The sequence below is a fragment of the Epinephelus lanceolatus genome, chromosome 13, assembly GCF_041903045.1.
Source record: "Epinephelus lanceolatus isolate andai-2023 chromosome 13, ASM4190304v1, whole genome shotgun sequence".
In the NCBI taxonomy this organism is placed as follows: domain Eukaryota; kingdom Metazoa; phylum Chordata; class Actinopteri; order Perciformes; family Serranidae; genus Epinephelus; species Epinephelus lanceolatus.
The window spans coordinates 34,462,167-34,481,406 of record NC_135746.1 but is presented as its reverse complement, the minus strand read 5'-3'; the positions used below and the strand labels follow the sequence as shown (position 1 = coordinate 34,481,406).

The 19,240-nt window shown below is 48.8% G+C and overlaps 25 non-coding genes across 25 annotated transcripts; 8 read left to right on the top strand and 17 right to left on the bottom strand.

Annotated features, from left to right (window-relative positions):
- The first annotated feature begins 103 nt into the window (after window positions 1-103).
- On the top strand, window positions 104-175 carry trnad-guc (transfer RNA aspartic acid (anticodon GUC)). Its single transcript has one exon. It is a non-coding gene; the product is annotated as a tRNA-Asp (tRNA).
- An 834-nt stretch (window positions 176-1,009) lies between these two features.
- On the bottom strand, window positions 1,010-1,082 carry trnav-aac (transfer RNA valine (anticodon AAC)). The gene has a single exon. It is a non-coding gene; the product is annotated as a tRNA-Val (tRNA).
- Window positions 1,083-1,970: 888 nt separating this feature from the next.
- Window positions 1,971-2,043, bottom strand: trnav-cac (transfer RNA valine (anticodon CAC)). Its single transcript has one exon. It is a non-coding gene; the product is annotated as a tRNA-Val (tRNA).
- Window positions 2,044-2,300: 257 nt separating this feature from the next.
- trnad-guc (transfer RNA aspartic acid (anticodon GUC)) lies at window positions 2,301-2,372 on the top strand. Its single transcript has one exon. It is a non-coding gene; the product is annotated as a tRNA-Asp (tRNA).
- Window positions 2,373-3,206: 834 nt separating this feature from the next.
- On the bottom strand, window positions 3,207-3,279 carry trnav-aac (transfer RNA valine (anticodon AAC)). Its single transcript has one exon. It is a non-coding gene; the product is annotated as a tRNA-Val (tRNA).
- An 894-nt stretch (window positions 3,280-4,173) lies between these two features.
- On the bottom strand, window positions 4,174-4,246 carry trnav-aac (transfer RNA valine (anticodon AAC)). Its single transcript has one exon. It is a non-coding gene; the product is annotated as a tRNA-Val (tRNA).
- An 888-nt stretch (window positions 4,247-5,134) lies between these two features.
- trnav-cac (transfer RNA valine (anticodon CAC)) lies at window positions 5,135-5,207 on the bottom strand. The gene has a single exon. It is a non-coding gene; the product is annotated as a tRNA-Val (tRNA).
- Window positions 5,208-5,464: 257 nt separating this feature from the next.
- On the top strand, window positions 5,465-5,536 carry trnad-guc (transfer RNA aspartic acid (anticodon GUC)). The gene has a single exon. It is a non-coding gene; the product is annotated as a tRNA-Asp (tRNA).
- Window positions 5,537-6,370: 834 nt separating this feature from the next.
- On the bottom strand, window positions 6,371-6,443 carry trnav-aac (transfer RNA valine (anticodon AAC)). Its single transcript has one exon. It is a non-coding gene; the product is annotated as a tRNA-Val (tRNA).
- Window positions 6,444-7,337: 894 nt separating this feature from the next.
- trnav-aac (transfer RNA valine (anticodon AAC)) lies at window positions 7,338-7,410 on the bottom strand. Its single transcript has one exon. It is a non-coding gene; the product is annotated as a tRNA-Val (tRNA).
- An 895-nt stretch (window positions 7,411-8,305) lies between these two features.
- trnav-cac (transfer RNA valine (anticodon CAC)) lies at window positions 8,306-8,378 on the bottom strand. Its single transcript has one exon. It is a non-coding gene; the product is annotated as a tRNA-Val (tRNA).
- Window positions 8,379-8,635: 257 nt separating this feature from the next.
- Window positions 8,636-8,707, top strand: trnad-guc (transfer RNA aspartic acid (anticodon GUC)). The gene has a single exon. It is a non-coding gene; the product is annotated as a tRNA-Asp (tRNA).
- An 834-nt stretch (window positions 8,708-9,541) lies between these two features.
- Window positions 9,542-9,614, bottom strand: trnav-aac (transfer RNA valine (anticodon AAC)). Its single transcript has one exon. It is a non-coding gene; the product is annotated as a tRNA-Val (tRNA).
- An 895-nt stretch (window positions 9,615-10,509) lies between these two features.
- On the bottom strand, window positions 10,510-10,582 carry trnav-cac (transfer RNA valine (anticodon CAC)). Its single transcript has one exon. It is a non-coding gene; the product is annotated as a tRNA-Val (tRNA).
- A 257-nt stretch (window positions 10,583-10,839) lies between these two features.
- Window positions 10,840-10,911, top strand: trnad-guc (transfer RNA aspartic acid (anticodon GUC)). Its single transcript has one exon. It is a non-coding gene; the product is annotated as a tRNA-Asp (tRNA).
- Window positions 10,912-11,745: 834 nt separating this feature from the next.
- trnav-aac (transfer RNA valine (anticodon AAC)) lies at window positions 11,746-11,818 on the bottom strand. Its single transcript has one exon. It is a non-coding gene; the product is annotated as a tRNA-Val (tRNA).
- An 888-nt stretch (window positions 11,819-12,706) lies between these two features.
- Window positions 12,707-12,779, bottom strand: trnav-cac (transfer RNA valine (anticodon CAC)). The gene has a single exon. It is a non-coding gene; the product is annotated as a tRNA-Val (tRNA).
- A 257-nt stretch (window positions 12,780-13,036) lies between these two features.
- trnad-guc (transfer RNA aspartic acid (anticodon GUC)) lies at window positions 13,037-13,108 on the top strand. The gene has a single exon. It is a non-coding gene; the product is annotated as a tRNA-Asp (tRNA).
- An 834-nt stretch (window positions 13,109-13,942) lies between these two features.
- On the bottom strand, window positions 13,943-14,015 carry trnav-aac (transfer RNA valine (anticodon AAC)). The gene has a single exon. It is a non-coding gene; the product is annotated as a tRNA-Val (tRNA).
- An 894-nt stretch (window positions 14,016-14,909) lies between these two features.
- On the bottom strand, window positions 14,910-14,982 carry trnav-aac (transfer RNA valine (anticodon AAC)). The gene has a single exon. It is a non-coding gene; the product is annotated as a tRNA-Val (tRNA).
- An 895-nt stretch (window positions 14,983-15,877) lies between these two features.
- On the bottom strand, window positions 15,878-15,950 carry trnav-cac (transfer RNA valine (anticodon CAC)). The gene has a single exon. It is a non-coding gene; the product is annotated as a tRNA-Val (tRNA).
- A 257-nt stretch (window positions 15,951-16,207) lies between these two features.
- On the top strand, window positions 16,208-16,279 carry trnad-guc (transfer RNA aspartic acid (anticodon GUC)). The gene has a single exon. It is a non-coding gene; the product is annotated as a tRNA-Asp (tRNA).
- Window positions 16,280-17,113: 834 nt separating this feature from the next.
- trnav-aac (transfer RNA valine (anticodon AAC)) lies at window positions 17,114-17,186 on the bottom strand. The gene has a single exon. It is a non-coding gene; the product is annotated as a tRNA-Val (tRNA).
- Window positions 17,187-18,074: 888 nt separating this feature from the next.
- On the bottom strand, window positions 18,075-18,147 carry trnav-cac (transfer RNA valine (anticodon CAC)). Its single transcript has one exon. It is a non-coding gene; the product is annotated as a tRNA-Val (tRNA).
- A 257-nt stretch (window positions 18,148-18,404) lies between these two features.
- On the top strand, window positions 18,405-18,476 carry trnad-guc (transfer RNA aspartic acid (anticodon GUC)). The gene has a single exon. It is a non-coding gene; the product is annotated as a tRNA-Asp (tRNA).
- The last annotated feature ends 764 nt before the right edge of the window (window positions 18,477-19,240 follow it).

Genomic DNA, 19,240 nt, shown 5'->3' with positions numbered 1-19,240 from the left:
CCTTTGGCCTACTAATGCAAATACTTTCCTGTATATCTTTGTGTGTTCCCTGCTGGAACAATACCACCTGTGTGTTCAGGTGCTAAAACTGATGATGTAGCCTTCCTCGTTAGTATAGTGGACAGTATCTCCGCCTGTCACGCGGAAGACCGGGGTTCGATTCCCCGACGGGGAGTCATGTTTTTCTACCAGTTGCTGATTATTCACCAAGACAGCAGCAGCAGCAGCAGCAGGGGCTGTTAGCGCACAGGAAAACCGAGGATTCACCATTACCAACAACTTATATTGGGAAATGATTTCTCCGTGACATACAATAGTCCTACCACATGTTGATTTCAGGAGAGCTACAGAGAGGGACTCTCGGTTGGTCTCGAGGACGCCCTAGAAAAACCGACCATTCAGGGGGGGAAAGCAGGTCTTGACTCTGGCCGTGTTAAGCACGGGAGGAGACCTTGGAATATATTCAGGGTGTGGAATGAGCCCTTTGAGGAACTCCTGAACCCGACCAACGCACCCTCTGTGGATGAGGCAGAGTCTGAAGACTTGGGGAAAGCCTCTCCTATATCCCTGGCACAGTGGTCTGATGTACATAAGCAGCTCCTCAGCGCCAAGGTACCAGGTGTGGATGAGATTTGCCCTGTGATGCTGAAGGCATCCTCCATTCTCCATGCTTTCACCCTTATCAACAACTTGTGTTGGGAAATGATTTATGCATGAAATATGATAGTCCTACCACAGGTTGCTTTCGGGGGAGCTATGGTGTTGGACTCTGGATTGGTCTCGAGCCTCCCTGGCATAAGCTTTTCCGGTATAGGAGGTGCTGGCCAATAACTGAAGGTCAGGTCCAGAACCAGTAGTGGCAATACGTAGTCTGTGCTGGTAGTGGAACAGTGGACCAGTTATTTACCCTTCAACAGTTGTTGGGGGTATCGTGGCAGTTTGCCCATCCAGCGTACATGTCGTGTTTGTTGTTCCTTGTCAAGCAGTGTGCTCTGTGAACAAACAAACGTGTTTCCGCCCAGTTTCGAACTGGGGACCTTTCGCGTGTTAGGCGAACGTGATAACCACTACACTACGGAAACTGCTGAAAAGACTTGTTATGCGTGTGCCAGCGTCAGTGCACCTTCAGCTGCTGAGGTACAGAAGGTTTCAAGTAAAGGCTGAAATTATTATTCACTAAGAAACACAAGACAGCAGCAGTGGCTGTTACCGCACAGGAAGAGGGAGGGTTTACCATTACCAACAACTTATATTGGGAAATGATTGCTCTGTGAAATACAATAGTGCTACCACATGTTGATTTCAGGAGAGCTACGGAGAGGGACTCTCTGTCGGTCTCGAGGACGTCCTAGCAAAACCGACCATTCAGGGGGGGAAAGCAGGTCTTGACTCTGGCCATGTTCAGCAAGGGAGGAGACCTTGGAATATATTCAGGGTGTGGAACGAGCCCTTTGAGGAACTCCTGAACCCAACCAACGCACCCTCTGTGGATGAGGCAGAGTCTGAAGACTTGGGGAAAGCCTCTCCTATATCCCTGGCACAGTGGTCTGATGTACATAAGCAGCTCCTCAGCGCCAAGGTACCAGGTGTGGATGAGATTTGCCCTGTGATGCTGAAGGCATCCTCCATTCTTTCACCCTTATCAACAACTTATGTTAGGAAATGATTTCTCCATGAAATATGATAGTCCTACCACAGGTTGCTTTCAGGGGAGCTATAGTGCTGGACTCTGGATTGGTTTCGAGCCTCCCTGGTATAAGCTTTTCCAGTATAGGAGGTGCTGGCCAATAACTGAAGGTCAGATCCAGAATCAGGAGTGACAATGCATAGACGGTGCTGGTAGTGGAACCGTGGACCAGTTCTTTACCCTTCAACAGTTGTTGGGGGGTGTCATGGCAGTTTGCCCATCCAGCGTACATGTTGTGTTTGTTGTTCCTTGTCAAGCAGTGCTCTCTGTGAACAAACAAATGTGTTTCCGCCCAGTTTCAAACTGGGGACCTTTCGCGTGTGAGGTGAACGTGATGACCACTACACTACGGAAACTGACGAAAACAACTGTTATACGTGTGATGGCGTCAGTGCACCGTCAGCCGCTGAAATTCAGAAGTCTTCAAGTTAAGGCTGAAATGCGTAACCCTCATATTCATTGTGACGTTACATTGAGTAGTCTATTAAGTGGTTTTATCCACATTCCACACCTTTGGTCTACTAATGCAAATACTTTCCTGTATATCTTTGTGTGTTCCCTGCTGGAACAATACCACCTGTGTGTTCAGGTGCTAAAACTGATGATGTAGCCTTCCTCGTTAGTATAGTGGACAGTATCTCCGCCTGTCACGCGGAAGACCGGGGTTCGATTCCCTGACGGGGAGTCATTTTTTTCTACCAGTTGCTGATTATTCACCAAGACAGCAGCAGCAGCAGCAGCAGGGGCTGTTAGCGCACAGGAAAACCGAGGATTCACCATTACCACCAACTTATATTGGGAAATGATTTCTCCGTGACATACAATAGTCCTACCACATGTTGATTTCAGGAGAGCTACAGAGAGGGACTCTCAGTTGGTCTCGAGGACGCCCTAGAAAAACCGACCATTCAGGGGGGGAAAGCAGGTCTTGACTCTGGCCGTGTTAAGCACGGGAGGAGACCTTGGAATATATTGAGGGTGTGGAATGAGCCCTTTGAGGAACTCCTGAACCCGACCAACGCACCCTCTGTGGATGAGGCAGAGTCTGAAGACTTGGGGAAAGCCTCTCCTATATCCCTGGCACAGTGGTCTGATGTACATAAGCAGCTCCTCAGCGCCAAGGTACCAGGTGTGGATGAGATTTGCCCTGTGATGCTGAAGGCATCCTCCATTCTCCATGCTTTCACCCTTATCAACAACTTGTGTTGGGAAATGATTTATGCATGAAATATGATAGTCCTACCACAGGTTGCTTTCGGGGGAGCTATGGTGTTGGACTCTGGATTGGTCTCGAGCCTCCCTGGCATAAGCTTTTCCGGTATAGGAGGTGCTGGCCAATAACTGAAGGTCAGGTCCAGAACCAGTAGTGGCAATACGTAGTCTGTGCTGGTAGTGGAACAGTGGACCAGTTATTTACCCTTCAACAGTTGTTGGGGGTATCGTGGCAGTTTGCCCATCCAGCGTACATGTCGTGTTTGTTGTTCCTTGTCAAGCAGTGCGCTCTGTGAACAAACAAACATGTTTCCGCCCAGTTTCGAACTGGGGACCTTTCGCGTGTTAGGCGAACGTGATAACCACTACACTACGGAAACTGCTGAAAAGACTTGTTATGCGTGTGCCAGCGTCAGTGCACCTTCAGCTGCTGAGGTACAGAAGGTTTCAAGTAAAGGCTGAAATTATTATTCACTAAGAAACACAAGACAGCAGCAGTGGCTGTTACCGCACAGGAAGAGGGAGGGTTTACCATTACCAACAACTTATATTGGGAAATGATTGCTCTGTGAAATACAATAGTGCTACCACATGTTGATTTCAGGAGAGCTACGGAGAGGGACTCTCTGTCGGTCTCGAGGACGTCCTAGCAAAACCGACCATTCAGGGGTGGAAAGCAGGTCTTGACTCTGGCCATGTTCAGCAAGGGAGGAGACCTTGGAATATATTCAGGGTGTGGAACGAGCCCTTTGAGGAACTCCTGAACCCGACCAACACACTCTCTGTGGATGAGGCAGAGTTTGAAGACTTGGGGAAAGCCTCTCCTATATCCCTGGCACAGTGGTCTGAGGTACATAAGCAGCTCCTCAGCACCAAGGTACCAGGTGTGGATGAGATTTGCCCTGTGATGCTGAAGGCATCCTCCATTCTCCATGCTTTCACCCTTATCAACAACTTGTGTTGGGAAATGATTTATGCATGAAATATGATAGTCCTACCACAGGTTGCTTTCGGGGGAGCTATGGTGTTGGACTCTGGATTGGTCTCGAGCCTCCCTGGCATAAGCTTTTCCGGTATAGGAGGTGCTGGCCAATAACTGAAGGTCAGGTCCAGAACCAGTAGTGGCAATACGTAGTCTGTGCTGGTAGTGGAACAGTGGACCAGTTATTTACCCTTCAACAGTTGTTGGGGGTATCGTGGCAGTTTGCCCATCCAGCGTACATGTCGTGTTTGTTGTTCCTTGTCAAGCAGTGCGCTCTGTGAACAAACAAACATGTTTCCGCCCAGTTTCGAACTGGGGACCTTTCGCGTGTTAGGCGAACGTGATAACCACTACACTACAGAAACTGCTGAAAAGACTTGTTATGCGTGTGCCAGCGTCAGTGCACCTTCAGCTGCTGAGGTACAGAAGGTTTCAAGTAAAGGCTGAAATTATTATTCACTAAGAAACACAAGACAGCAGCAGTGGCTGTTACCGCACAGGAAGAGGGAGGGTTTACCATTACCAACAACTTATATTGGGAAATGATTGCTCTGTGAAATACAATAGTGCTACCACATGTTGATTTCAGGAGAGCTACGGAGAGGGACTCTCTGTCGGTCTCGAGGACGTCCCAGCAAAACCGACCATTCAGGGGGGGAAAGCAGGTCTTGACTCTGGCCATGTTCAGCAAGGGAGGAGACCTTGGAATATATTCAGGGTGTGGAACAAGCCCTTTGAGGAACTCCTGAACCCGACCAACACACCCTCTGTGGATGAGGCAGAGTTTGAAGACTTGGGGAAAGCCTCTCCTATATCCCTGGCACAGTGGTCTGAGGTACATAAGCAGCTCCTCAGCACCAAGGTACCAGGTGTGGATGAGATTTGCCCTGTGATGCTGAAGGCATCCTCCATTCTTTCACCCTTATCAACAACTTATGTTAGGAAATGATTTCTCCATGAAATATGATAGTCCTACCACAGGTTGCTTTCAGGGGAGCTATAGTGCTGGACTCTGGATTGGTTTCGAGCCTCCCTGGTATAAGCTTTTCCAGTATAGGAGGTGCTGGCCAATAACTGAAGGTCAGATCCAGAATCAGGAGTGACAATGCATAGACGGTGCTGGTAGTGGAACCGTGGACCAGTTCTTTACCCTTCAACAGTTGTTGGGGGGTGTCATGGCAGTTTGCCCATCCAGCGTACATGTTGTGTTTGTTGTTCCTTGTCAAGCAGTGCTCTCTGTGAACAAACAAATGTGTTTCCGCCCAGTTTCGAACTGGGGACCTTTCGCGTGTGAGGCGAACGTGATGACCACTACACTACGGAAACTGACGAAAACAACTGTTATACGTGTGATGGCGTCAGTGCACCGTCAGCCGCTGAAATTCAGAAGTCTTCAAGTTAAGGCTGAAATGCGTAACCCTCATATTCATTGTGACGTTACATTGAGTAGTCTATTAAGTGGTTTTATCCACATTCCACACCTTTGGTCTACTAATGCAAATACTTTCCTGTATATCTTTGTGTGTTCCCTGCTGGAACAATACCACCTGTGTGTTCAGGTGCTAAAACTGATGATGTAGCCTTCCTCGTTAGTATAGTGGACAGTATCTCCGCCTGTCACGCGGAAGACCGGGGTTCGATTCCCTGACGGGGAGTCATTTTTTTCTACCAGTTGCTGATTATTCACCAAGACAGCAGCAGCAGCAGCAGCAGGGGCTGTTAGCGCACAGGAAAACCGAGGATTCACCATTACCACCAACTTATATTGGGAAATGATTTCTCCGTGACATACAATAGTCCTACCACATGTTGATTTCAGGAGAGCTACAGAGAGGGACTCTCAGTTGGTCTCGAGGACGCCCTAGAAAAACCGACCATTCAGGGGGGGAAAGCAGGTCTTGACTCTGGCCGTGTTAAGCATGGGAGGAGACCTTGGAATATATTGAGGGTGTGGAATGAGCCCTTTGAGGAACTCCTGAACCCGACCAACGCACCCTCTGTGGATGAGGCAGAGTCTGAAGACTTGGGGAAAGCCTCTCCTATATCCCTGGCACAGTGGTCTGATGTACATAAGCAGCTCCTCAGCGCCAAGGTACCAGGTGTGGATGAGATTTGCCCTGTGATGCTGAAGGCATCCTCCATTCTCCATGCTTTCACCCTTATCAACAACTTGTGTTGGGAAATGATTTATGCATGAAATATGATAGTCCTACCACAGGTTGCTTTCGGGGGAGCTATGGTGTTGGACTCTGGATTGGTCTCGAGCCTCCCTGGCATAAGCTTTTCCGGTATAGGAGGTGCTGGCCAATAACTGAAGGTCAGGTCCAGAACCAGTAGTGGCAATACGTAGTCTGTGCTGGTAGTGGAACAGTGGACCAGTTATTTACCCTTCAACAGTTGTTGGGGGTATCGTGGCAGTTTGCCCATCCAGCGTACATGTCGTGTTTGTTGTTCCTTGTCAAGCAGTGCGCTCTGTGAACAAACAAACATGTTTCCGCCCAGTTTCGAACTGGGGACCTTTCGCGTGTTAGGCGAACGTGATAACCACTACACTACGGAAACTGCTGAAAAGACTTGTTATGCGTGTGCCAGCGTCAGTGCACCTTCAGCTGCTGAGGTACAGAAGGTTTCAAGTAAAGGCTGAAATTATTATTCACTAAGAAACACAAGACAGCAGCAGTGGCTGTTACCGCACAGGAAGAGGGAGGGTTTACCATTACCAACAACTTATATTGGGAAATGATTGCTCTGTGAAATACAATAGTGCTACCACATGTTGATTTCAGGAGAGCTACGGAGAGGGACTCTCTGTCGGTCTCGAGGACGTCCTAGCAAAACCGACCATTCAGGGGGGGAAAGCAGGTCTTGACTCTGGCCATGTTCAGCAAGGGAGGAGACCTTGGAATATATTCAGGGTGTGGAACGAGCCCTTTGAGGAACTCCTGAACCCGACCAACGCACCCTCTGTGGATGAGGCAGAGTCTGAAGACTTGGGGAAAGCCTCTCCTATATCCCTGGCACAGTGGTCTGATGTACATAAGCAGCTCCTCAGCGCCAAGGTACCAGGTGTGGATGAGATTTGCCCTGTGATGCTGAAGGCATCCTCCATTCTCCATGCTTTCACCCTTATCAACAACTTGTGTTGGGAAATGATTTATGCATGAAATATGATAGTCCTACCACAGGTTGCTTTCAGGGGAGCTATGGTGTTGGACTCTGGATTGGTCTCGAGCCTCCCTGGCATAAGCTTTTCCGGTATAGGAGGTGCTGGCCAATAACTGAAGGTCAGGTCCAGAACCAGTAGTGGCAATACGTAGTCTGTGCTGGTAGTGGAACAGTGGACCAGTTCTTTACCCTTCAACAGTTGTTGGGGGTATCGTGGCAGTTTGCCCATCCAGCGTACATGTCGTGTTTGTTGTTCCTTGTCAAGCAGTGCGCTCTGTGAACAAACAAACATGTTTCCGCCCAGTTTCGAACTGGGGACCTTTCGCGTGTTAGGCGAACGTGATAACCACTACACTACGGAAACTGCTGAAAAGACTTGTTATGCGTGTGCCAGCGTCAGTGCACCTTCAGCTGCTGAGGTACAGAAGGTTTCAAGTAAAGGCTGAAATTATTATTCACTAAGAAACACAAGACAGCAGCAGTGGCTGTTACCGCACAGGAAGAGGGAGGGTTTACCATTACCAACAACTTATATTGGGAAATGATTGCTCTGTGAAATACAATAGTGCTACCACATGTTGATTTCAGGAGAGCTACGGAGAGGGACTCTCTGTCGGTCTCGAGGACGTCCTAGCAAAACCGACCATTCAGGGGGGGAAAGCAGGTCTTGACTCTGGCCATGTTCAGCAAGGGAGGAGACCTTGGAATATATTCAGGGTGTGGAACGAGCCCTTTGAGGAACTCCTGAACCCGACCAACGCACCCTCTGTGGATGAGGCAGAGTCTGAAGACTTGGGGAAAGCCTCTCCTATATCCCTGGCACAGTGGTCTGATGTACATAAGCAGCTCCTCAGCGCCAAGGTACCAGGTGTGGATGAGATTTGCCCTGTGATGCTGAAGGCATCCTCCATTCTCCATGCTTTCACCCTTATCAACAACTTGTGTTGGGAAATGATTTATGCATGAAATATGATAGTCCTACCACAGGTTGCTTTCGGGGGAGCTATGGTGTTGGACTCTGGATTGGTCTCGAGCCTCCCTGGCATAAGCTTTTCCGGTATAGGAGGTGCTGGCCAATAACTGAAAGTCAGGTCCAGAACCAGTAGTGGCAATACGTAGTCTGTGCTGGTAGTGGAACAGTGGACCAGTTCTTTACCCTTCAACAGTTGTTGGGGGGTGTCATGGCAGTTTGCCCATCCAGCGTACATGTTGTGTTTGTTGTTCCTTGTCAAGCAGTGCTCTCTGTGAACAAACAAATGTGTTTCCGCCCAGTTTCGAACTGGGGACTTTTCGCGTGTGAGGCGAACGTGATGACCACTACACTACGGAAACTGACGAAAACAACTGTTATACGTGTGCTGGCGTCAGTGCACCGTCAGCCGCTGAAATTCAGAAGTCTTCAAGTTAAGGCTGAAATGCGTGACCCTCATATTCATTGTGACGTTACATTGAGTAGTCTATTAAGTGGTTTTAAACACATTCCACACCTTTGGTCTACTAATGCAAATACTTTCCTGTATATCTTTGTGTGTTCCCTGCTGGAACAATACCACCTGTGTGTTCAGGTGCTAAAACTGATGATGTAGCCTTCCTCGTTAGTATAGTGGACAGTATCTCCGCCTGTCACGCGGAAGATCGGGGTTCGATTCCCTGACGGGGAGTCATTTTTTTCTACCAGTTGCTGATTATTCACCAAGACAGCAGCAGCAGCAGCAGCAGGGGCTGTTAGCGCACAGGAAAACCGAGGATTCACCATTACCACCAACTTATATTGGGAAATGATTTCTCCGTGACATACAATAGTCCTACCACATGTTGATTTCAGGAGAGCTACAGAGAGGGACTCTCAGTTGGTCTCGAGGACGCCCTAGAAAAACCGACCATTCAGGGGGGGAAAGCAGGTCTTGACTCTGGCCGTGTTAAGCACGGGAGGAGACCTTGGAATATATTGAGGGTGTGGAATGAGCCCTTTGAGGAACTCCTGAACCCGACCAACGCACCCTCTGTGGATGAGGCAGAGTCTGAAGACTTGGGGAAAGCCTCTCCTATATCCCTGGCACAGTGGTCTGATGTACATAAGCAGCTCCTCAGCGCCAAGGTACCAGGTGTGGATGAGATTTGCCCTGTGATGCTGAAGGCATCCTCCATTCTCCATGCTTTCACCCTTATCAACAACTTGTGTTGGGAAATGATTTATGCATGAAATATGATAGTCCTACCACAGGTTGCTTTCGGGGGAGCTATGGTGTTGGACTCTGGATTGGTCTCGAGCCTCCCTGGCATAAGCTTTTCCGGTATAGGAGGTGCTGGCCAATAACTGAAGGTCAGGTCCAGAACCAGTAGTGGCAATACGTAGTCTGTGCTGGTAGTGGAACAGTGGACCAGTTATTTACCCTTCAACAGTTGTTGGGGGTATCGTGGCAGTTTGCCCATCCAGCGTACATGTCGTGTTTGTTGTTCCTTGTCAAGCAGTGCGCTCTGTGAACAAACAAACATGTTTCCGCCCAGTTTCGAACTGGGGACCTTTCGCGTGTTAGGCGAACGTGATAACCACTACACTACGGAAACTGCTGAAAAGACTTGTTATGCGTGTGCCAGCGTCAGTGCACCTTCAGCTGCTGAGGTACAGAAGGTTTCAAGTAAAGGCTGAAATTATTATTCACTAAGAAACACAAGACAGCAGCAGTGGCTGTTACCGCACAGGAAGAGGGAGGGTTTACCATTACCAACAACTTATATTGGGAAATGATTGCTCTGTGAAATACAATAGTGCTACCACATGTTGATTTCAGGAGAGCTACGGAGAGGGACTCTCTGTCGGTCTCGAGGACGTCCTAGCAAAACCGACCATTCAGGGGGGGAAAGCAGGTCTTGACTCTGGCCATGTTCAGCAAGGGAGGAGACCTTGGAATATATTCAGGGTGTGGAACGAGCCCTTTGAGGAACTCCTGAACCCGACCAACGCACCCTCTGTGGATGAGGCAGAGTCTGAAGACTTGGGGAAAGCCTCTCCTATATCCCTGGCACAGTGGTCTGATGTACATAAGCAGCTCCTCAGCGCCAAGGTACCAGGTGTGGATGAGATTTGCCCTGTGATGCTGAAGGCATCCTCCATTCTCCATGCTTTCACCCTTATCAACAACTTGTGTTGGGAAATGATTTATGCATGAAATATGATAGTCCTACCACAGGTTGCTTTCGGGGGAGCTATGGTGTTGGACTCTGGATTGGTCTCGAGCCTCCCTGGCATAAGCTTTTCCGGTATAGGAGGTGCTGGCCAATAACTGAAAGTCAGGTCCAGAACCAGTAGTGGCAATACGTAGTCTGTGCTGGTAGTGGAACAGTGGACCAGTTCTTTACCCTTCAACAGTTGTTGGGGGGTGTCATGGCAGTTTGCCCATCCAGCGTACATGTTGTGTTTGTTGTTCCTTGTCAAGCAGTGCTCTCTGTGAACAAACAAATGTGTTTCCGCCCAGTTTCGAACTGGGGACCTTTCGCGTGTGAGGCGAACGTGATGACCACTACACTACGGAAACTGACGAAAACAACTGTTATACGTGTGATGGCGTCAGTGCACCTTCAGCCGCTGAAATTCAGAAGTCTTCAAGTTAAGGCTGAAATGCGTAACCCTCATATTCATTGTGACGTTACATTGAGTAGTCTATTAAGTGGTTTTATCCACATTCCACACCTTTGGCCTACTAATGCAAATACTTTCCTGTATATCTTTGTGTGTTCCCTGCTGGAACAATACCACCTGTGTGTTCAGGTGCTAAAACTGATGATGTAGCCTTCCTCGTTAGTATAGTGGACAGTATCTCCGCCTGTCACGCGGAAGACCGGGGTTCGATTCCCCGACGGGGAGTCATGTTTTTCTACCAGTTGCTGATTATTCACCAAGACAGCAGCAGCAGCAGCAGCAGGGGCTGTTAGCGCACAGGAAAACCGAGGATTCACCATTACCAACAACTTATATTGGGAAATGATTTCTCCGTGACATACAATAGTCCTACCACATGTTGATTTCAGGAGAGCTACAGAGAGGGACTCTCGGTTGGTCTCGAGGACGCCCTAGAAAAACCGACCATTCAGGGGGGGAAAGCAGGTCTTGACTCTGGCCGTGTTAAGCACGGGAGGAGACCTTGGAATATATTCAGGGTGTGGAATGAGCCCTTTGAGGAACTCCTGAACCCGACCAACGCACCCTCTGTGGATGAGGCAGAGTCTGAAGACTTGGGGAAAGCCTCTCCTATATCCCTGGCACAGTGGTCTGATGTACATAAGCAGCTCCTCAGCGCCAAGGTACCAGGTGTGGATGAGATTTGCCCTGTGATGCTGAAGGCATCCTCCATTCTCCATGCTTTCACCCTTATCAACAACTTGTGTTGGGAAATGATTTATGCATGAAATATGATAGTCCTACCACAGGTTGCTTTCGGGGGAGCTATGGTGTTGGACTCTGGATTGGTCTCGAGCCTCCCTGGCATAAGCTTTTCCGGTATAGGAGGTGCTGGCCAATAACTGAAGGTCAGGTCCAGAACCAGTAGTGGCAATACGTAGTCTGTGCTGGTAGTGGAACAGTGGACCAGTTATTTACCCTTCAACAGTTGTTGGGGGTATCGTGGCAGTTTGCCCATCCAGCGTACATGTCGTGTTTGTTGTTCCTTGTCAAGCAGTGCGCTCTGTGAACAAACAAACGTGTTTCCGCCCAGTTTCGAACTGGGGACCTTTCGCGTGTTAGGCGAACGTGATAACCACTACACTACGGAAACTGCTGAAAAGACTTGTTATGCGTGTGCCAGCGTCAGTGCACCTTCAGCTGCTGAGGTACAGAAGGTTTCAAGTAAAGGCTGAAATTATTATTCACTAAGAAACACAAGACAGCAGCAGTGGCTGTTACCGCACAGGAAGAGGGAGGGTTTACCATTACCAACAACTTATATTGGGAAATGATTGCTCTGTGAAATACAATAGTGCTACCACATGTTGATTTCAGGAGAGCTACGGAGAGGGACTCTCTGTCGGTCTCGAGGACGTCCTAGCAAAACCGACCATTCAGGGGGGGAAAGCAGGTCTTGACTCTGGCCATGTTCAGCAAGGGAGGAGACCTTGGAATATATTCAGGGTGTGGAACGAGCCCTTTGAGGAACTCCTGAACCCAACCAACGCACCCTCTGTGGATGAGGCAGAGTCTGAAGACTTGGGGAAAGCCTCTCCTATATCCCTGGCACAGTGGTCTGATGTACATAAGCAGCTCCTCAGCGCCAAGGTACCAGGTGTGGATGAGATTTGCCCTGTGATGCTGAAGGCATCCTCCATTCTTTCACCCTTATCAACAACTTATGTTAGGAAATGATTTCTCCATGAAATATGATAGTCCTACCACAGGTTGCTTTCAGGGGAGCTATAGTGCTGGACTCTGGATTGGTTTCGAGCCTCCCTGGTATAAGCTTTTCCAGTATAGGAGGTGCTGGCCAATAACTGAAGGTCAGATCCAGAATCAGGAGTGACAATGCATAGACGGTGCTGGTAGTGGAACCGTGGACCAGTTCTTTACCCTTCAACAGTTGTTGGGGGGTGTCATGGCAGTTTGCCCATCCAGCGTACATGTTGTGTTTGTTGTTCCTTGTCAAGCAGTGCTCTCTGTGAACAAACAAATGTGTTTCCGCCCAGTTTCAAACTGGGGACCTTTCGCGTGTGAGGTGAACGTGATGACCACTACACTACGGAAACTGACGAAAACAACTGTTATACGTGTGATGGCGTCAGTGCACCGTCAGCCGCTGAAATTCAGAAGTCTTCAAGTTAAGGCTGAAATGCGTAACCCTCATATTCATTGTGACGTTACATTGAGTAGTCTATTAAGTGGTTTTATCCACATTCCACACCTTTGGTCTACTAATGCAAATACTTTCCTGTATATCTTTGTGTGTTCCCTGCTGGAACAATACCACCTGTGTGTTCAGGTGCTAAAACTGATGATGTAGCCTTCCTCGTTAGTATAGTGGACAGTATCTCCGCCTGTCACGCGGAAGACCGGGGTTCGATTCCCTGACGGGGAGTCATTTTTTTCTACCAGTTGCTGATTATTCACCAAGACAGCAGCAGCAGCAGCAGCAGGGGCTGTTAGCGCACAGGAAAACCGAGGATTCACCATTACCACCAACTTATATTGGGAAATGATTTCTCCGTGACATACAATAGTCCTACCACATGTTGATTTCAGGAGAGCTACAGAGAGGGACTCTCAGTTGGTCTCGAGGACGCCCTAGAAAAACCGACCATTCAGGGGGGGAAAGCAGGTCTTGACTCTGGCCGTGTTAAGCACGGGAGGAGACCTTGGAATATATTGAGGGTGTGGAATGAGCCCTTTGAGGAACTCCTGAACCCGACCAACGCACCCTCTGTGGATGAGGCAGAGTCTGAAGACTTGGGGAAAGCCTCTCCTATATCCCTGGCACAGTGGTCTGATGTACATAAGCAGCTCCTCAGCGCCAAGGTACCAGGTGTGGATGAGATTTGCCCTGTGATGCTGAAGGCATCCTCCATTCTCCATGCTTTCACCCTTATCAACAACTTGTGTTGGGAAATGATTTATGCATGAAATATGATAGTCCTACCACAGGTTGCTTTCGGGGGAGCTATGGTGTTGGACTCTGGATTGGTCTCGAGCCTCCCTGGCATAAGCTTTTCCGGTATAGGAGGTGCTGGCCAATAACTGAAGGTCAGGTCCAGAACCAGTAGTGGCAATACGTAGTCTGTGCTGGTAGTGGAACAGTGGACCAGTTATTTACCCTTCAACAGTTGTTGGGGGTATCGTGGCAGTTTGCCCATCCAGCGTACATGTCGTGTTTGTTGTTCCTTGTCAAGCAGTGCGCTCTGTGAACAAACAAACATGTTTCCGCCCAGTTTCGAACTGGGGACCTTTCGCGTGTTAGGCGAACGTGATAACCACTACACTACGGAAACTGCTGAAAAGACTTGTTATGCGTGTGCCAGCGTCAGTGCACCTTCAGCTGCTGAGGTACAGAAGGTTTCAAGTAAAGGCTGAAATTATTATTCACTAAGAAACACAAGACAGCAGCAGTGGCTGTTACCGCACAGGAAGAGGGAGGGTTTACCATTACCAACAACTTATATTGGGAAATGATTGCTCTGTGAAATACAATAGTGCTACCACATGTTGATTTCAGGAGAGCTACGGAGAGGGACTCTCTGTCGGTCTCGAGGACGTCCTAGCAAAACCGACCATTCAGGGGTGGAAAGCAGGTCTTGACTCTGGCCATGTTCAGCAAGGGAGGAGACCTTGGAATATATTCAGGGTGTGGAACGAGCCCTTTGAGGAACTCCTGAACCCGACCAACACACTCTCTGTGGATGAGGCAGAGTTTGAAGACTTGGGGAAAGCCTCTCCTATATCCCTGGCACAGTGGTCTGAGGTACATAAGCAGCTCCTCAGCACCAAGGTACCAGGTGTGGATGAGATTTGCCCTGTGATGCTGAAGGCATCCTCCATTCTCCATGCTTTCACCCTTATCAACAACTTGTGTTGGGAAATGATTTATGCATGAAATATGATAGTCCTACCACAGGTTGCTTTCGGGGGAGCTATGGTGTTGGACTCTGGATTGGTCTCGAGCCTCCCTGGCATAAGCTTTTCCGGTATAGGAGGTGCTGGCCAATAACTGAAGGTCAGGTCCAGAACCAGTAGTGGCAATACGTAGTCTGTGCTGGTAGTGGAACAGTGGACCAGTTATTTACCCTTCAACAGTTGTTGGGGGTATCGTGGCAGTTTGCCCATCCAGCGTACATGTCGTGTTTGTTGTTCCTTGTCAAGCAGTGCGCTCTGTGAACAAACAAACATGTTTCCGCCCAGTTTCGAACTGGGGACCTTTCGCGTGTTAGGCGAACGTGATAACCACTACACTACAGAAACTGCTGAAAAGACTTGTTATGCGTGTGCCAGCGTCAGTGCACCTTCAGCTGCTGAGGTACAGAAGGTTTCAAGTAAAGGCTGAAATTATTATTCACTAAGAAACACAAGACAGCAGCAGTGGCTGTTACCGCACAGGAAGAGGGAGGGTTTACCATTACCAACAACTTATATTGGGAAATGATTGCTCTGTGAAATACAATAGTGCTACCACATGTTGATTTCAGGAGAGCTACGGAGAGGGACTCTCTGTCGGTCTCGAGGACGTCCTAGCAAAACCGACCATTCAGGGGGGGAAAGCAGGTCTTGACTCTGGCCATGTTCAGCAAGGGAGGAGACCTTGGAATATATTCAGGGTGTGGAACGAGCCCTTTGAGGAACTCCTGAACCCGACCAACGCACCCTCTGTGGATGAGGCAGAGTCTGAAGACTTGGGGAAAGCCTCTCCTATATCCCTGGCACAGTGGTCTGATGTACATAAGCAGCTCCTCAGCGCCAAGGTACCAGGTGTGGATGAGATTTGCCCTGTGATGCTGAAGGCATCCTCCATTCTCCATGCTTTCACCCTTATCAACAACTTGTGTTGGGAAATGATTTATGCATGAAATATGATAGTCCTACCACAGGTTGCTTTCGGGGGAGCTATGGTGTTGGACTCTGGATTGGTCTCGAGCCTCCCTGGCATAAGCTTTTCCGGTATAGGAGGTGCTGGCCAATAACTGAAAGTCAGGTCCAGAACCAGTAGTGGCAATACGTAGTCTGTGCTGGTAGTGGAACAGTGGACCAGTTCTTTACCCTTCAACAGTTGTTGGGGGGTGTCATGGCAGTTTGCCCATCCAGCGTACATGTTGTGTTTGTTGTTCCTTGTCAAGCAGTGCTCTCTGTGAACAAACAAATGTGTTTCCGCCCAGTTTCGAACTGGGGACCTTTCGCGTGTGAGGCGAACGTGATGACCACTACACTACGGAAACTGACGAAAACAACTGTTATACGTGTGATGGCGTCAGTGCACCTTCAGCCGCTGAAATTCAGAAGTCTTCAAGTTAAGGCTGAAATGCGTAACCCTCATATTCATTGTGACGTTACATTGAGTAGTCTATTAAGTGGTTTTATCCACATTCCACACCTTTGGCCTACTAATGCAAATACTTTCCTGTATATCTTTGTGTGTTCCCTGCTGGAACAATACCACCTGTGTGTTCAGGTGCTAAAACTGATGATGTAGCCTTCCTCGTTAGTATAGTGGACAGTATCTCCGCCTGTCACGCGGAAGACCGGGGTTCGATTCCCCGACGGGGAGTCATGTTTTTCTACCAGTTGCTGATTATTCACCAAGACAGCAGCAGCAGCAGCAGCAGGGGCTGTTAGCGCACAGGAAAACCGAGGATTCACCATTACCAACAACTTATATTGGGAAATGATTTCTCCGTGACATACAATAGTCCTACCACATGTTGATTTCAGGAGAGCTACAGAGAGGGACTCTCGGTTGGTCTCGAGGACGCCCTAGAAAAACCGACCATTCAGGGGGGGAAAGCAGGTCTTGACTCTGGCCGTGTTAAGCACGGGAGGAGACCTTGGAATATATTCAGGGTGTGGAATGAGCCCTTTGAGGAACTCCTGAACCCGACCAACGCACCCTCTGTGGATGAGGCAGAGTCTGAAGACTTGGGGAAAGCCTCTCCTATATCCCTGGCACAGTGGTCTGATGTACATAAGCAGCTCCTCAGCGCCAAGGTACCAGGTGTGGATGAGATTTGCCCTGTGATGCTGAAGGCATCCTCCATTCTCCATGCTTTCACCCTTATCAACAACTTGTGTTGGGAAATGATTTATGCATGAAATATGATAGTCCTACCACAGGTTGCTTTCGGGGGAGCTATGGTGTTGGACTCTGGATTGGTCTCGAGCCTCCCTGGCATAAGCTTTTCCGGTATAGGAGGTGCTGGCCAATAACTGAAGGTCAGGTCCAGAACCAGTAGTGGCAATACGTAGTCTGTGCTGGTAGTGGAACAGTGGACCAGTTATTTACCCTTCAACAGTTGTTGGGGGTATCGTGGCAGTTTGCCCATCCAGCGTACATGTCGTGTTTGTTGTTCCTTGTCAAGCAGTGTGCTCTGTGAACAAACAAACGTGTTTCCGCCCAGTTTCGAACTGGGGACCTTTCGCGTGTTAGGCGAACGTGATAACCACTACACTACGGAAACTGCTGAAAAGACTTGTTATGCGTGTGCCAGCGTCAGTGCACCTTCAGCTGCTGAGGTACAGAAGGTTTCAAGTAAAGGCTGAAATTATTATTCACTAAGAAACACAAGACAGCAGCAGTGGCTGTTACCGCACAGGAAGAGGGAGGGTTTACCATTACCAACAACTTATATTGGGAAATGATTGCTCTGTGAAATACAATAGTGCTACCACATGTTGATTTCAGGAGAGCTACGGAGAGGGACTCTCTGTCGGTCTCGAGGACGTCCTAGCAAAACCGACCATTCAGGGGGGGAAAGCAGGTCTTGACTCTGGCCATGTTCAGCAAGGGAGGAGACCTTGGAATATATTCAGGGTGTGGAACGAGCCCTTTGAGGAACTCCTGAACCCAACCAACGCACCCTCTGTGGATGAGGCAGAGTCTGAAGACTTGGGGAAAGCCTCTCCTATATCCCTGGCACAGTGGTCTGATGTACATAAGCAGCTCCTCAGCGCCAAGGTACCAGGTGTGGATGAGATTTGCCCTGTGATGCTGAAGGCATCCTCCATTCTTTCACCCTTATCAACAACTTATGTTAGGAAATGATTTCTCCATGAAATATGATAGTCCTACCACAGGTTGCTTTCAGGGGAGCTATAGTGCTGGACTCTGGATTGGTTTCGAGCCTCCCTGGTATAAGCTTTTCCAGTATAGGAGGTGCTGGCCAATAACTGAAGGTCAGATCCAGAATCAGGAGTGACAATGCATAGACGGTGCTGGTAGTGGAACCGTGGACCAGTTCTTTACCCTTCAACAGTTGTTGGGGGGTGTCATGGCAGTTTGCCCATCCAGCGTACATGTTGTGTTTGTTGTTCCTTGTCAAGCAGTGCTCTCTGTGAACAAACAAATGTGTTTCCGCCCAGTTTCAAACTGGGGACCTTTCGCGTGTGAGGTGAACGTGATGACCACTACACTACGGAAACTGACGAAAACAACTGTTATACGTGTGATGGCGTCAGTGCACCGTCAGCCGCTGAAATTCAGAAGTCTTCAAGTTAAGGCTGAAATGCGTAACCCTCATATTCATTGTGACGTTACATTGAGTAGTCTATTAAGTGGTTTTATCCACATTCCACACCTTTGGTCTACTAATGCAAATACTTTCCTGTATATCTTTGTGTGTTCCCTGCTGGAACAATACCACCTGTGTGTTCAGGTGCTAAAACTGATGATGTAGCCTTCCTCGTTAGTATAGTGGACAGTATCTCCGCCTGTCACGCGGAAGACCGGGGTTCGATTCCCTGACGGGGAGTCATTTTTTTCTACCAGTTGCTGATTATTCACCAAGACAGCAGCAGCAGCAGCAGCAGGGGCTGTTAGCGCACAGGAAAACCGAGGATTCACCATTACCAACAACTTATATTGGGAAATGATTTCTCCGTGACATACAATAGTCCTACCACATGTTGATTTCAGGAGAGCTACAGAGAGGGACTCTCAGTTGGTCTCGAGGACGCCCTAGAAAAACCGACCATTCAGGGGGGGAAAGCAGGTCTTGACTCTGGCCGTGTTAAGCACGGGAGGAGACCTTGGAATATATTGAGGGTGTGGAATGAGCCCTTTGAGGAACTCCTGAACCCGACCAACGCACCCTCTGTGGATGAGGCAGAGTCTGAAGACTTGGGGAAAGCCTCTCCTATATCCCTGGCACAGTGGTCTGATGTACATAAGCAGCTCCTCAGCGCCAAGGTACCAGGTGTGGATGAGATTTGCCCTGTGATGCTGAAGGCATCCTCCATTCTCCATGCTTTCACCCTTATCAACAACTTGTGTTGGGAAATGATTTATGCATGAAATATGATAGTCCTACCACAGGTTGCTTTCGGGGGAGCTATGGTGTTGGACTCTGGATTGGTCTCGAGCCTCCCTGGCATAAGCTTTTCCGGTATAGGAGGTGCTGGCCAATAACTGAAGGTCAGGTCCAGAACCAGTAGTGGCAATACGTAGTCTGTGCTGGTAGTGGAACAGTGGACCAGTTATTTACCCTTCAACAGTTGTTGGGGGTATCGTGGCAGT